The sequence below is a fragment of the Protopterus annectens genome, chromosome 3.part0 (assembly GCF_019279795.1).
Source record: "Protopterus annectens isolate FY-2018-M chromosome 3.part0, PAN1.0, whole genome shotgun sequence".
NCBI lineage: Eukaryota > Metazoa > Chordata > Ceratodontiformes > Protopteridae > Protopterus > Protopterus annectens.
The window spans coordinates 1,824,803,171-1,824,820,532 of record NC_056731.1 but is presented as its reverse complement, the minus strand read 5'-3'; positions in this window follow the sequence as shown (position 1 = coordinate 1,824,820,532).

Here is a 17,362-nt window from a genome sequence, read left to right as displayed (position 1 = left end):
TGCTTCCCACATCAATGGCAACCTCATAAACACAAAGACTGTGGTGACAGACCTGGGTACTCAGGATGATAACACTGTTGCATTAAGGCAAGTAGTGGCAGTGGTAAGAAAAGACTTGTAGATGGTTCACCACATAGGCAAAGGGACTGCATCCAGACAAAAGGTGGACATTACCTCTGTATAGTCTTCAGTCAGTACAACAATACATTATCAGCATGGCCAGTCTGCTATGTACCTATGTAGACATCTGCAGCAACTGTAAAGGCTATGTTAACACCCTTCAACACCTGTTCCATACAGACAGCCTCAAATCAGTACTACCCCACTGGGTATAGGTCAGGCTGTCCACAGATGGGCTGTGGCATGCCTGGATGGCAATGTTGTACTCAGCCCTTCAACAGCTGCCCCATATATGAGCGTATAACTCTGTGCATATTACCAGCACAACAGGCCTGAATCACATATGACACAGCTAAAAAACCTAATGGAGAGACAGGTTTGTCACCCAGAGGCTGCCCTGTCTCAAGAATGCACTCCGCAAACATGTCAAACACAGTACCATGCAGACCCTCATCAACTGCTTCAATGTTGAGTGGATTGTAAAAAAACAAACCATATGGCCCAGGGGTCCAACCTGTGTCCAGCAATGCCATGGGCAACAGGTGCTGATTGATGATTCTGTTGGGGATGAAGTAAGGAAACCAGGTCCAGTACTCTAGTAACCTCCTCTGTAACTATGAGCCTGTGATCCTATGGAACACCCAGATAACATGTATCAAGACTACTTTGCTGTGCCAAGGGGTATGTATGCAAGGTTATGCTGTCTGCCTCCATTGTCCCACACACATTGTTCCATGCATATGCACCTAGGTAAACATGCACATATACAGCCACACATTGGCGATGAAAAAGGCTCTGTTTTGTCACTCCACCATCCTGAGCTTCTGTAATGGCAGTAGCTCACCACAAATTACACACAGACACCTGGAACAGAAACAAAATAAGGTCTGTGAGACAACAGTCAGTCAGCAGTACTAACAACAATAAAGCATCATGGCACAAAGGTACATACACTTTAACGTGTATGCATGACAATTGCCAGAAGACAGCCCCTTACAGGGCATAACACTGCTACACTACAAACTGCCATTACCTGTACTATATTCACCCTGTGCATCAGACATATATTAGCATGTCTTTGCATCGATGATATGGATAACAGGGATGTGGCACAGGTATCATCACATGCACAGGGTGTGGTGTGGGGCTGCCAAAGGCATAGGCTGTGCCATACAGTTGACATCATATGTGTGTGTGTGTGTGTGTCTAGAGGGGTTCTGGTCAGCTGGGCCATGGACAGGAGCTATGTGCGCCTGTCAGTGACCTGCATGTAACAGTGAAGTGTGAGTGTGTGCATGCGCACAGTCAAGCTATGTGCTAGCCCTACATGAGGGTATGTTAGACAGCAGTGGACCGTACATGGCAGAATGTACAGTTCAAAATCTCCGGCCACAGACATGGGAACTGGTTCTGCTAGGAGTGCCACTGGCACCACCATGCCCAAGGCCAAATGTGTTACTACTTCCTGATGGTGACTGGTGTCTGCTGGGTCTGTGTCCTTCAGGGGACCACCCAGGACCATGTGCCCATGGCCTGCCATGTTGTGGTATGGACAGCACCCTCACTTTAGTAGTGCTGGTGGTACTGCCACTATGGGAATGTGACTGTGCATGGCCACTTGGGGTCTCAGCTGATGTTGTTGCTGACCTACATCCACATGTCCAATGCCCTACTCCCACCACATGTTTAAGCACAGACATTGCACTTTTATGGACTGACAATGTCTCACCCCACCGTCTATCCACAACATCAGAGAAATGTCATAAAGCATCACCAATGCTGTGGAGGGAGTCATGTATGCCAGGCAGTGTGTTGCATCCATGACCCTAAGCATCCATCTGGTGTACCATTCACAATGTACCCATGCCTCCACGATGGACTGAAACATGCATCGGTTGACACATGCTGTGACACTTTTGACAGGGGCTGGATTGGCAGCAGTCCTTCTTTGAGCACCCTGTCAATCTGCCTGTGTGGGACCTCACCAAGTCTCCGGCTATGGCTAGTGTCTACAGTCACAGATGCCATAGATGCCACACTACCCTGTTCAATACCACCACCCTCTGACTGCCCAAAATATGTGGATGCTGGGGACTGGTATGTGCATGCATACTGACCATGTTTGGGGAGATTGGGGGTAGAAATGGAATGTCAACCAATGGGACAGATTCAGCCCCCAACAATCCTACCTGTGCCTCTCAATGGCCACCATCATCATCAGAGTCCGATGAGACACTGACATCAGGTGGTGAGGGGAACACTCTCCATCCTCCATGGTCACCTTTGAAGGGAAGACAACATGGCTATATTAATTCCTGCACTATAATGTTTGCTGATACACACACACACACACACACACACACACACACACACACACACACACACACACACACACACACACACACACACATACACACACACAAACAAACATACACACATACAGGTGAGGTGCCACAAAGGTATTATACAGACGCACCTTCTAACTGATGCCATGCACAACACACAATCAGGCCACAACAGGCACACTCTGGACAGGCCCTCAACAACATGCAGTGCAGCTACATCCAGTTAATGTTGCTAGTACTATACACCTGTGAGATACGTGACAAATCAGAGTATGTAATGGACCTTCACCTAACACAGAATGCACCTGTGTACACAATAGTAATGCACCCTGTATACCACACTGGCGACATACATACAAAACTATGTGCTACTATGTTACAGCTCCTGCAAATATGCTACTGTGATTACCAATGTGATGCACTGCAGCAAACCCCACCACAAGTGAACATGCGCATATTGCAATATGGCTAAGCTTAACAGTTGTGTGCATGGCAAACTGGCAGCCATTAACATGCCTAGGCTATAGGTGAGCCATAACATGACAGTTCCACACTCACTGGCTACAGATTGATGTTCCCCAGCCACACCAGAGGTACCTATGTATTTGTGGGGGAGAGGTTTTGTCAGCACACACACACGTGGGATTGGTACAGGATAATATGTGCATTTATCAACATATATAGTAGAAGCTGTGATACTACCCAAATTGCTGACCTTCACAATATGTGTGCACATGTGTGAATTACAAAACCACACCCAAAAATGCTGATTACCCTGACATATGCATATAGGTATACAGAGGCATCCACAATGAATGCTACAGTATTAACGTGATGACCACTGGAGGCTTACCTGGATGCTCCCCTTCACAATGCTTTGCGAGAGATGTCCTCCATCTGTCTTCACTGGTCTTCATGTGTCTGGCAGTGGTTCTTGTCAGCCCCATAGTGACTCCATTAGTAAAACTGGTGGTTATTACTACCAGCATACAAGTGTCAGTGTAGCACACATTGAAGGCCATGCTGCTAAATGCTAGAGGTGTACACATGACTTTGCCCTCATTGCAAGCAGTCCTAACTATGGGATCTGCAGACATCTGTGTAGTCACACAGACCTTGGTTCAAAGCTGCAGAGAGCACCCCAGTCTTACATGGTCAACCATCCTATCATACATGCAAAAGCCAAAGTGTAGCCAGTAATGCCATGGGACATAGGGTTTCTGTTTATATGAGACACATACACACCTCCATGCTGTACAGACAGTAAGATGCACAGGGGAAACTGCAGGGGCAGTTCACCATTGCCAGTGCAAACCTATTCTAATCACAGCTAGCTACCGGCCACCACAGGTGACCAGGAAGCCCATTCTGCCTATATGGACCTCATCGCCTGTATTATATCCTGGGTCAGTTGAATGACCCTAACATACATTGTAAGACGTACCCATGCCAGCACATAAATGGCTAGGAAGCCATCAACATTGTATGTACAAACACCTTGGTGCAGCCAGGGGCTACCCCCACATGAGGGGAAGGTGTATTGCAGTTGACATTACACAACACAGGCTACCACTGCAACATCCCTTACAGTGTCATCCTCCATGGCAAAGCAACCATCATGCAGTCACGTTTGCAGTCACCATCTCCCACAATACCCATCTAGCTAGGAGCAGCCATACATACACCTCCAATGTGGAATACATCCTCCTGGGGGGGATATACACAGCCTCAGAGCCCACAGCCCCTCATTAAGGACTGGCACCAATATCCACACATACACACAAGCGCTATATGTGCATTTGTATAGATGCATGTAGTCAGGTATACCTGACAGGCCTACATCATCCTCTGCTAGGATATGTACACCTGTCTGGTGGACATGTGCAATACATACTGTCCATAACAGGGATGACATACCACTGTCCGAGACAAAGTAGGGGCAGGTGTCCGTTTTGGAGTAGTATACATGAGAATGGGTGTAATCCTGCAAACCTGAATAACATACACAGAGCTTACATTGTCTACATCCACTACAGACAGTCATCTCTCCTACTGCACATATGTCTGCAACAGCACAGGAAGCACCTGCAGCTGCTCACTTGTGGTGCTCAGGGACACCAGCTTTACCAGTGTTGTTAGTATAGCATACTGGATGCCTGACAGAGTCGGTGTAGGCTGCACCCCCTGTGTTCCTCAGTACATCAGGAAATCCACTGTACCCCCCCTTCTCCTATATGTGGGGAACAGGTCACCACCCCCATGAGATAGTCATGGTATACATCTGCCATGGGAGCCAATTACATCACAGGATGGATCCTACATGATCCCAAGCATAACCTTGCAACACCATAAGGAACCGTATTCAAAGGAGGACTGACTACCGCCTTTGTCCCATCTGTTTGATGGACGACCACTGTCACGCCTTTTGACTAAGGTGGGACGTCCCCCACTCAGTCACATGATAGACCTAGCAGCCTAACTAGGCTGTTCTGCAAGGCCATAGCACAGTTTATAGTGAACCCCATTAACAAGTACATTGGTGACCTGCCCACACTCCATTACACACACTTAGACTTTGTCAAGGAGGGGTTCATGTCTGTTACACTCAGTTGACCTGTATGACACAGCCAACAAAGCTATGGATGGGGGTAGGGTGACAGTGCAAATTGCCTACCTTGACCTGGACAAACTCTGTGACAATATAACCTACATGGACATTATACATATAACACAGTTCCCTATTATATGACTGAAAACGCATTCTTTCGAATGCATCTTGATCGAACTTGAAAGTACAAAACAGCAAAATACCGAAATGGTATATAAGTGAATTCTTTCCCTGGGAAATAAATCTCTTGGCTGCCTTTGTTATTTTGCCATTTTTGTCACTGTAGTGCAATCTCAGAGTTGGTATATTTAAGTAGGGGGGTGGGGGGCGAAGCCCCCCACTTTATGTAACATTTTAAAGTTTTTTTTTCTTTTTTGGAACAATGATTTTTTTTTTCCATGGGAAATAAATTGCAGTTCTAAGTGTTCAGGACTGTAAGCTTCTACTTTCATGGGGTCGATAAATCAGTGTTCGCTTTTTTAAGCATTCACTGATTTAACATAGACCCATATAACACTCCCAAGTATGCATCACACCATATGTTGCTATAGGGGTAGTACACCGGTGCGCTGACATGACCCACCTATTCCATACAGGGAAATCCACCTCAAGTCATTGACCCATAACTAGGTGTGTAACCTGTTGTTCCATGTTTGGGCCTCTGTTATGTCTGATGTACACATCTGAGGTGCATGTAACAGCCATTAGCCTATGTCCAACCATGTCTGTGGATATCTTCATGCTGTGTGCTGTCACCAGATTCCCTAGTGATGTGGACATCTGCCTAGGAGGGTCTTACACAGATACATGACTGTTGCCAGACACATGGCCTCAGGCCGCATACCAGGACATGCAGTGTGAACCCCTATGGGGAGAGTGACATCCCCACATATTATCACAGTACTAACAACATCCTAGGCACTCAATCAGTCATGAAGGTGCTGTGGACACAGGTCTTTGGCAACATGCCATTGTAACACAATGTTGCTTCCATTGTAAGGTAAACCTTCTACATGGCTCATGTTATACATAAGGGTATGTTATCATGGGACATGGGGTATAAACATCCCCGTATTCCCCCCAATGAGGACCATTAATGTGTATAAATCTCTGTTTATCATTCACATCACACTGCACTTGCAGCAGTTGGGGATATCACAGAGGTTCCTCACCAGGGAATACCAGGGCATCAAACATCTACCATGCACCGATAGGCTATAAGGCCAACCCTCTACCCGGTTTTATACATAATCCTCATAGGTGACCTCAGTGTGGCATGCAAGGAAATCACAGACTCCACACTGCTGGGACTGCTGCATGAGTTCAAGTCATGCTCCACTCTGTTAATACACACACACACACACACACACACACACACACACACACACACACATGCCCTCAACCTGGTGTGTGACATGAACTCAGCTTTTTGACAGCTCAGATGTGTGTCCCACACAATCACCCTGCTGTGGAATGGGGACCCTGTCCACATCAGGCACGGTAGCTATTTACAACTTTGCAGACATAACTTGAATAACTAGATGGTTAACTGCACATATGCCCTTGGGATACCACCTGTATGCCTGTTGGATCAGGGCATCAGGTGCTGCCTTGCATACACATGGGCTAACATCTGGCCTAGGCATATGGCTGCTCAGGGCCCATAGCCCAGTAATCTTATATTGTACCAGGAATACCAGATATGGCCTGAGTGCTGTGACTAACTGTGTTGTTATGTGTCCACCCCATCACTGCCATCGACTGTTGGGTGTCCCTTATGGGCAATGTTACAGTACGATGTCATCCAGCCTACATCTGACAAATATGTGAGTGGTAGTACAAGTGCATGTGGACATTCCAGCAACATCTGTGCTACACAATAACTGAGAGCAGTGTATATGTGGTGTAGGGTGTCATCCTCGTAGGTGTCTGACATCTTCAGTACCCAGATGTTTGCGGAATGTGTACATGTGCCTGATAGATGTAGACCCCCTGCCAGACAAATGTGTATTTCCAGACACCAATTGGACAATACATGATGGCTGTCCCCAGAGTTTGGGGAATGTGTCTGTGACATGCCAGACCCATGGGAACACAGTAATGGTACATAAATATCTAGTACTGTATCCATTCCCTTACATTGTATGTTCAATATGTGCACACTCTCAACTGTCCCAGATTTTCAGGGACGTCCCTGATTTTTACTCAGATTTTAGCTTTGTCCCTCTTAATCCTTCCTAAAACTAGTGACCTTTGGAGGAAATGTGGTGAATTACACTTAATGAATAATGGAAAATATTAAGAGTTATAGACTTCTTTTACTTTAGAAAATGTATATTAATTCATATGCTATGATTCTGTCAATGTCTCAAGTTAATAGCAATAATATTTTAAAAGTGTCCCTGATTGTCCCTGATTTTTTCTGGATTTCTCCCTGATTATGTTGAAATTTGTCCCTGATTGGTTGAGAGCAGCACTGCTGCTGAGCCAGAGCCAGTGTCCCCCCACTACTAGTACCTTTAACCTACTGTTTTGCTGCAGGACGTCACTAGGTATGCTAGCCATAGGTGTCAGGCAATGAGATACAGGTATGGAGTACACAGTGACCTATCCAGAGTATTTCAAGAATGGTCAGGGACACCTGGACAATCTTTGAACTAACCTGCATGACATTCACAGACTGAGAGGAGCTCACTGACAGTACATGATGTGATATGCCAGCTGTATCCACCAGTACTTACTGTCAGTGTTGTACAACAGACAATCCAGTAGCAGTCATACATGAGCTGACCATTGCTTTGGTTACTCAGGGACCATAGCTGTGATCTATGTCACTGCAGACAGAGCCACTAGGCATGGGCATAGGTGCTGGACAGCAGACTAACAGCAACATGTCAATCCAGGAAATGTTGTTGAGACCTACTGTTTAAATTCCTATTTCCCATGACTGCATCCCCATCTGCATTCCATTACATGCTTAATTCTATGGCATACCTGGTATAGTGTTGTACTCCTTTATGAGAAGAAATCCAGTTGTAGTATCCTAGCGAATCTCAGTCTGTCTTCATTAAGAAAGTGTCAGACCTGTTTACTATAAGCAGCAGCTTGCCTTTTGTAGGTAATGCTCATGAACAAGTGAATCTCCGACTCTTACTTGCTAATTGCATCCAGAACAGCTGGGTTGCCTTTCCATTAGCCAATGGCATGGCAACACAGTGCTATAATTAAGGCTTTCATGTAGGCCTTGCCCCTTTTCCTAGTGTGTGAGGAGGACATTATCGAGGTGTGGGAGCTACAGCATCACAGAGGGTAGGTATAAATACTTTCCACTGTTTGGATTGATGTGTCATGTTCACAGGTTTGCATGCCATGTCTGGCCATTGTTAACAGACTTTCAGATTCTGTAGCAGTGCACTGTTCAACAATGTGTGTTGGGGTCAGTAAGGAGACAGGCAAATGTGAGTGCCATACATCCTTTTTATCTGAATGTGCATGCTGATACACATGTCCCTTTCACCTGAGCATTTCCTCCAACCCTTTATGTTTGGGTGTTGCGAGGATGCCCTGTTCTGGGTGTTTGGGAGGTCTGTTAGGTCTGTCGCTGGTAGCTGGACATACTGCTACATGTGTAGCAGGTCACAGCTGCTGCATTCTGGCCAGGAATCTGACTAGGGGTTGTGAAGACATTGGGGGACAGCAAGCTGTTACTGTCACTGAGGGAGCGGTGTCAGCTGTTGTGTCACAGCATGGCCTGGTTGAGGGTACCCATAACAGTCCAGGTGAAGCATGTGCCTCTGGTTCATATGTTACATAATAGTGCCATCCAGAGAGTGGTAGGCAACATTTAGACCACATATTCCTAATTGTGAAATGTGCCCCACCCTGCAGGCCTTTAACATGCTACTGTGGGTGGCAGTGTCTGTTGTAGGAAAAAACAGTTTTGCTGGACATTGCAGGGCTTAGTTATTCCTACGTTGTATTGACATGCATGTAGTTGTCACACCAATTACTGGGCTGTGGGCCAGGACTGTCCAGATGTGACACATTAGGAATGTAACAGATAGAGCTACCGAGTCATTATTATGGTAGGTGTATTTTTAAGACACATGTGCATGCATACAGTGTATTACACAGGATTGGCATGGACATGTGTGTTCAGATGGGTATGACATGTGACACTGAGCTGTCTGTCATGATTTTGCAACTCCAATCTTCATTTCATTGCCAGTATGTCAGCACACAGAATAGGTGTTATGACAACCCTGCCATATGTAGGGGGCACAGCTGTGGACATTCAGCAACAGTCCGTGCAGTTGTCAGCTCTACCTGATTTTGTAGGCCTCCTGTACAGTCAGCAGCATTTATTTATCTGTGTACTGGTTTGGTGTCTGCATCAGAGGCCCAAGTACACTGTGATTTGCCCCAGTATATATAGGAGTAGTGTGTCACTAGCAATCAGGATATGTTTGCAAAACCAATAGTGATTCTCTGGAGCTGAGGTGGCCTAGTGGTTATAGTTGACAAGGTCCTGGGTTCAGTACTAGCCAGGAGTGTTTTTTTGCAATAACGTTACATCACTGTACTGCATGATACATTTACGAAAACATCAACTCCATGCAGCTGAGTTGGCCTAGTGGTGTGTTGTTCTGACTGTAGTTCAGAGGATCCTGGGTTCAAGACTTGTCAGGGCTGGTTATTTTGTTGATGTACAGAACAGTGTCTGAATCAGATAGGGTGATTAAAGCAGTTTTGAGTGGGATTGCACAATGCTATACCAAGCTGCACTTGGTCCTGCTTAAACCTGCCCTAGTTCCAGAAAAGAAAAGAACAAAGGGTTGATGGGAAAGTGGTGAAATGGGGGCAAGCAGGAGGAAAACAATATGAAAGGCAGGTAGGGATGTGCAGGACAGGTATAGGAAAGGACCACAGCTATCCATTTCTTCTACAGCAACAGCTGTGCATGTTGTGGACAATTTGGAATTTGGAGTCTCACATCCCACAGGGAGGGGTGTGGGCAACATAACTTGATTGATTAATTGCTATGATGATTGGCTGATGCCAGTTTACATTGGGGTGACCCTGCCCACCAACTCTGAGAACTGATTATGGGTGACAGGATCCTCTCCGCATCCACACCTGGAGGGGATGCACCCCATCTCCTGAGGTGGGTCCACCTGAGGGTGTTGCAGGACCAGTGGAGGAAGCAGCTCCAGGTTGGGTCCCAGGTGTGCTGGGACCCAGTGCCACAGCCAGATGAGGTGGAACAGGTGGATCCACTGGGATTGGCCTACCCAAATGTACAATGGTGTTGAGGTTTATCAAGGTGTATTGGTTAGTCATGCACAAAAATTTCAACGTTAGTTATAACAGCAAGCATGGGTGTTCCAATTAACCCAAGAACAATAGAGTTGTATAGCATACAGAACACAGGCATAAATGTAATAATAGTCATTACTGTAACAGCATGCAAGTAACAGTTACTACAACAGGCCAACAACAGTGGAATTTCAACAAGGTATGTTTGTATGCATCTATTGAAATATATGAACAATAATACAACACAAGTCCCAACATTAGGTTTTGAGAACATCATACCCCTAGTATAAGAATTATAATTTGTGATGCAGATAAGGGGTGGGTGGGGAGAAAACCCTTCCATTAACAACTGTATAGGCTATATTTTTCGCAACAGTATTGCTCAATACTCTACATGTCTGTTCTTACTTTACATCTACCTATGCCCTATCCCTTCTGTAGTACGTACATACCTGTTAAGCTGCTGACCTGGAATGGTATGGGCCAAGCTGTAAGAACTATAGGTACATAACTACAGGGGACTCATACATGTCAGGGTTGGTTTCACTTCATATTACCAAAATGCTGAAATATCAAATTTTAGCATTTCAGCAGTATAAAGTTGAAACCATTAAAACACCAACACCTCACAACCACGAAATCACAACATCGAATACACACCATACAGCACACAACAAACAACCCATAACACCCACACCACAAAACACTGAAAAACAACACCACACAGACGCACATCTACACTACATGTATGCAGGGGGGCAAGCCTCCCTGCACCCCTCACACACCCCCTACTTATATATATTAACTCCGAGATCACACAAAAAGTAAAAAAAAAATCACACACAACCAACACACACACTCATACCCCCACCTCCCTACCCCGACCCACTCATACAAGTTACAAAAACACTCATGCACACTCACTCACCTTAAACTGCAGACACCATCCCAGCTGAACACTTCTGTACGATAACGAAAATGCATAGGCTTGAATTCGACATAGTCCTATTCACGATTATACACTTTCATTATTTAGAGGTTTCGGCTTCACAGACATGAATTGCTGAAATTCAATGTTTCAGCAATTCACGTTTATGAAGTGAAACCGTCAGGGTTACATATATGACTAACAAGGTGTACCCTTCATTAATGTTATGTGAGTGTGCTACTGGCATACTTTAACTGGATTTATATCTGTGTCCAGGGTTATTGGCAACAGTGATCACTAGCTGTGACAATATGACACTTGAGAGATATGCACTGAGCAGAGTGCATGGTGTATATACCTATCCTGCTGTCATTTGTAGGCATGGGGTTGGACTATTGGCACACATTCATAGATGCACCAAGCATACACTAGTACATCTGAACACAGTTTATTAGTATTCCATTCATACAGCTACTACAAATATTTCTTTACCTGTAAGCCCTGTGGAGAAAATAACTGTTAACTCTACATGACTGTTTCTACAAATAGTCAAAACTACTTGTCTGTTACTATAAATACATCTTAGTACTGGTCCCTGGATTCAAACCCTGGTCTGCATGTGCAAAAATGAGCAATGTATCTATTTCTTATCACACTGAGCTACTGGGCCACTGTCGGGTGCTGGTTGACTGATTTGTGCCTAAAGCTCACTTAGCTAAAAAGTCTGACCTGGGAATATAGGTAGAGTGTCACAGAAGACTGCAGTGACAGTTGAAAATGAGATTCATGCATGAAAGAGATAGTAGAGGAAGTGTATATTAATAGTTGGAATGCAGGTATACACATTTAAACCCTAGTGGATGGGAATATATATGATCTGTACAGACCATATTGGGGTGCTGGGTTGCATATCCGACCCATATACATTTGCACATGGTATATTTGCAGTCTCCAGCTATTACAGTTTCATACTTGCCTGCATCAACGTACCTACATTTAGGAATATGTATAGTTGAAATGCTAAGGTTAACAGAAGACAATCCTGAGGGAAACACACTATGATACATTACACATTACTATTCAAGGTTCAGATCTTAGTGCAGAACATATATCAAATTCCATTCTATCTTTTTGGACAGCTCCACATCTACACTTTAGCATAACAGTTCTTTATCAGCCAGACTTCAGTCACTTCATGGTGTCATAGCCATATTTGCTGTGGAGCACCTGTACAATTGAATTTCTTTAACAACAGACCATAATAAACACAGCACTTGGAGGAAAAAACTTAATTGAGGGTGACATGACACAATGGTTTATTACATTCAAAATTCTGACTGCAGTTGTACTGTATATCATGTAGATGATGAATGAATGTCATTTATTACCTTCACAGTTTCAATCATGGTGTACTTTATTACAAGATCCTTAGTATTAATACAGTATATATGTATGTCATTCCTATGCACTATTACTACAGTATTACCTTTCTTTCATCAATAGTAGCTTGGTTGATGCCTTCATCTGTATTGCACAGTACCTGGCATTACTCATTTATATCAGTGTGGGTCTAAGAACACATTTAATGCAGTACACACAGAACAAGCTATACCTACTGGCAGTAAACAATGTACTCTTTCATATTTATTGTACTATATATTGCAAGATAGATCTGTACTCATCACACTGTCGATGCATCCTTGCTAGGCACCCAGAGTGGGGCGCTAAGTTGCGAGCCCTCTCCTCTGCAACTGTGGGGGGAAAATACACCATTATGCATACCTGTCTATCAGATATTCATACTACAATTTGATAAATCACCAATTGCTATACTTACAAACTTCTGGGGCATTCCAATCCAGAGCATCTTGGGTCCATTGGGCCCCCTTCCTTTGCTTCAAATCATCATAATGGTGATGCACCTGCTTACCATTGCAGGGGATTCCAGTGGCATTAGTGAAGTCATGTACCAGATGGTCCCAGGCCTCCAACTTGTATTCAGAACCCTGGTACTGACCCTGCCACAATCTGGCATCATGGTCCTTTACTAGGTTTCCAGCCATGACCCTGGAGTCCAACATGCCCCAGCACTTTGCCCAAAAATGCACTCCCTCTCTGACTCCATCCATAGCTCCTGCAGTGATCAAACTCCAACAGGTGCTGGCTGTATTCCCACCTATTTAGTTTAAATAAGGCTGTTTTTCTACACTTTGCTGTCATTGTTCCATTTTTGAAAATGCTAAGCAAGACTTAGCATCATGCAAACCTGCTGAGCAGTGCTTAAACAGGGACTGCTTAGCAATGCTTAGTGGTGCACACACATGCTTAGCTCTGCTGAGGACTGCTTAAACTGGGACTGCTTAGCAGTGCTCAAACCAGCTAAGCAGGGCTGCGCAATGCAAAGTACTGCTAAACAGGTCCTGTTTAAGCATTGTTTGGCTTGGTTTAGCAGTGCTTAGTGGAGTTTAGCTATGGGCAAACTAAATATTTTTCAAATTAAAAAAAATATTGAAAGTCATTCTTTATTAGGGATACTTTTATTAATATGTATGCCTTTTACTTTATATACCTTAACCTTATGTATTTAATTGCATTATCTTGGTGTGTGACTGTAATGTATTGGACACTTGTGTATAACTGGAGCTTTGCTCCATTGGACTCCACTGAAAATGGGCTTGTGGATCAGCTGGACTAACTCAGTTAACAAATGTCACTAAATATACCAACAAAAAAATAATAATGTATAAAATATTGCTATCACATATAAAAGCTGAATGGCCTCTCCCTGTATTCGAACCATGCACATACTGCATACAAGGTTGGGACTCTAACCATTCAGCTAAAGCATTGCTCTATAGCTTTCTGTTACATTTAAGCATTGCTGAGCAATGTGCTGTGCCACACAAACCCGCTTAGCTAAGCTTAAACTTAACCTTTTGGACAAAAATTAAAAGCATCTGGTTTCTACTTTTAGATGTCTGGCACATGTATATTGCTAAGCGCAGCACCGCATTGTGCAAACATGGAAAAAAAAAACAATACACAGGGACAATGACATTTCCACATTTAATTGCACTGCCATACAGCATTTGGACATTACAGAGGTGTGTTACGGACACTGTAACAAACTCCCTGTGTGAAATACATTAAAATAATTATAAATAAGTGCCCAAGGACACGTTACTTTAATCTTTTAAGTGTCATAACTCACTTTGACAGTGCAGGGGGTGTGTTATGGACACTATAACACACCTCCTGTGTGAAATACATAATTTTAATTATAAATAAGTGTCCGAGGACACTTCACTTAAATATTTTAGTGCCGTACGGCACTTTGACAGTGCGTGGGGTGTGTTACACACCTCCAAGCACTGTAACACACCCCTTAGCACTGATTCAGTAACCATGTATACAGCTCTCCCTCAGTAGTGTGTCTTGATTAATATGCAAGGTGCGCTGTGAAGGGTGAGGTGCAGATATGGCCACAATACACTCCATGTAGGGCTTACACTATTCTTACATAGAGTTTATTAAATCCGGGGTATTGTCATTGCACTGTTCTTACCTTTGAACTGGAGAGGTGTAGCATATTACACAATCATTGTCTAATTATGTGTCTTCCTTATTTTGCTTCTTACATTAAAAATAACTGAAAATGGACATTTTGGAGCATTGCATTTCTCTGGTAATGAAATCATGAATAAAACAAAAGTAAAATAGCAATATTCTATTTTTGGCTGGAACCTTTACTCTTTAGAGACAATGGCACATGCCCCACCGAAAAAAATAAACCAGTTTGGGCAAAAAGTGCCTAAGGGCAGTGAATGGGGAGGATCAAATGAATCTGAATAAAAAAAAATAGCTGTAATAATGGGGTAAACTTGACCAAACTGAAGTCCTTTATTTTTCAACAATATTTTTGCATATTTGTAGCAAAAAATTCCTGTTTTTTCAGAATGGTGGTTGGTATTCCTATATGGTCTGTAATGTCCACGGCACTGGAAATCATTGGCTAGGATAGACCATGGTCAAGGAATCCTACACTGTCACTGTCAAATGTTGAATGTATATTTTGTTTTTGGAGCTTTTCTCCCCAGGACTCCATTGAAAATGGGTTCTTTATGGCCCAATGGACTATCCTGGTAAACCAACTGCAATAAATAAATAAATAAATAAATTAAATATGTATTATTACTTTGCCATTCAGTTAATTTGTAGTTATTCCTTTTATATTATCATGATAGTTCTATTATTAAGAGTGAACCTGCAAGTTATCCTAAAAATTATAGACCAATAACTTGCCTACCGACGACGTATAAACTATACACCAGAATTGATACCGACTGAGTTTATAGTCATTTAGACAAAAATTCAGTCATGGCAATTGAAGAAAAGGGTAATGAAAGAAAGTGATATGGAACAAAGGATCATCTGTTGATAAATTAAGTCATAATGGAGAACTGTGAAGAGGGGAAGAATCTGAGTATGGCATGGACTGACTACAAAAAAAGCATTTGATAGTATCCCATCCCACATTCATGGATAAAAGATACACCCTACACTGATCAATTACATTACAGTGGCCATAAAAACAGTGGCAGACCACTTTGCAATTAAGCCATGATAAAGGACAAACTATTATTCCATGGGTAAAAATTCAAAGGTGGATATTCCAAGGTGACTCCCTGTCACCTCTGCTATTCTGTCTTGCCCTTAACCCTTTAAACTGTCTACTTAACAGATTAGGCCATGGCTATGAATTAGCTCTAAGAAAACAATAAAATGTAAAGACTTCACATCTTCTCTTTTTCTGTGATTTAAAACTGTATATCTCATCAGATGAGGAACTGAAGGCACAACTGCCAGTAGTCAAAACTTTTTCCTATGATATAAGCATGTCATTTGGTCTTGATAAATGTGTGAACTCAACCTTTAAAGCAGGAAAACTGCAGCACCAATAAAACATCAGTTTGGGACAAAACTATGATATAAAAGAATTTAAGCAAGAGGGAGTGTATAAATATTTGGGAATTGATGAAGAATCAACAATAAAACATGAACAAATGTGAATAAAACTTAGTAAAGAATATTTTAGAAGACTTAAATTAATCCTGAAAACAGAGTGGACATCTAGGAATAAAATTCAAGCTATAAACCAATTTACTCTTCATGTCCTAACTTACAGTTTTGGAGTGATTGTCTGCCCCCAAACATGTTGGATAGAGTAGACAGGAAAACAAGAAAATGATTTATAAAAATCAGTGCATACCAAGATTATATATTCCCCGTTCTGAAGGAGGTATGGGCCTCCTTGAAATTGATTGCATGTATAGATCTGCAATTGTGGGACTGCACATTTATCTGCTGACCTCGCAAGACCCAAAAGTAGTGAAAGTTTTGAAATATGAGGAGAATAAATCTAAGATGACTTCCCTGCTTAGTGTAGCAGAAGCATATCGGTGTCAAGCAGGAATGGAAATCAAACCAGAAGTCGGTAAAAGTCAGGCAGCAACTGCATGTGCCAAAAAAACAAAAGAAAGAATATAAAGTGGAGGATCAGATGAGAAGGCAAGAAATGCAAAAAATGCATAAATATAGTTGGAAGTATAGGAAACTTCTGGAAGAACCTCATATTGATCAGGATCAAGTGCAGGAATGGTTAAGGAGAGGCAAATTCAAACCAAGAGATGAAAGGTTAGTATTAGCAGCCCAAGATACTGAGCTATGTATGCATTGGTTTACAAAGTCCATTTAACATGTGGGAGAAACAGACAAATGTAGGTTTTGTAAAACAGAATTGGAAACTGTCACACACCTTGCTGCTGGTTGTGACATACTAATGGTAGAAGGACTGTATACTGAAAGGCACAATGATGTGGCAAAACTGTTGCACTGGGGATTGTGAAAACATTATGGATTTGAAGTGACTGAAAGACACACGAAGCATGAACCACAAAGCATCATAGAAAATGATGAAGTCTACATCACATGTGATCACCCATTACCAACAGTTCAAAAGACAGATGTGAGACAACCAGATATAGT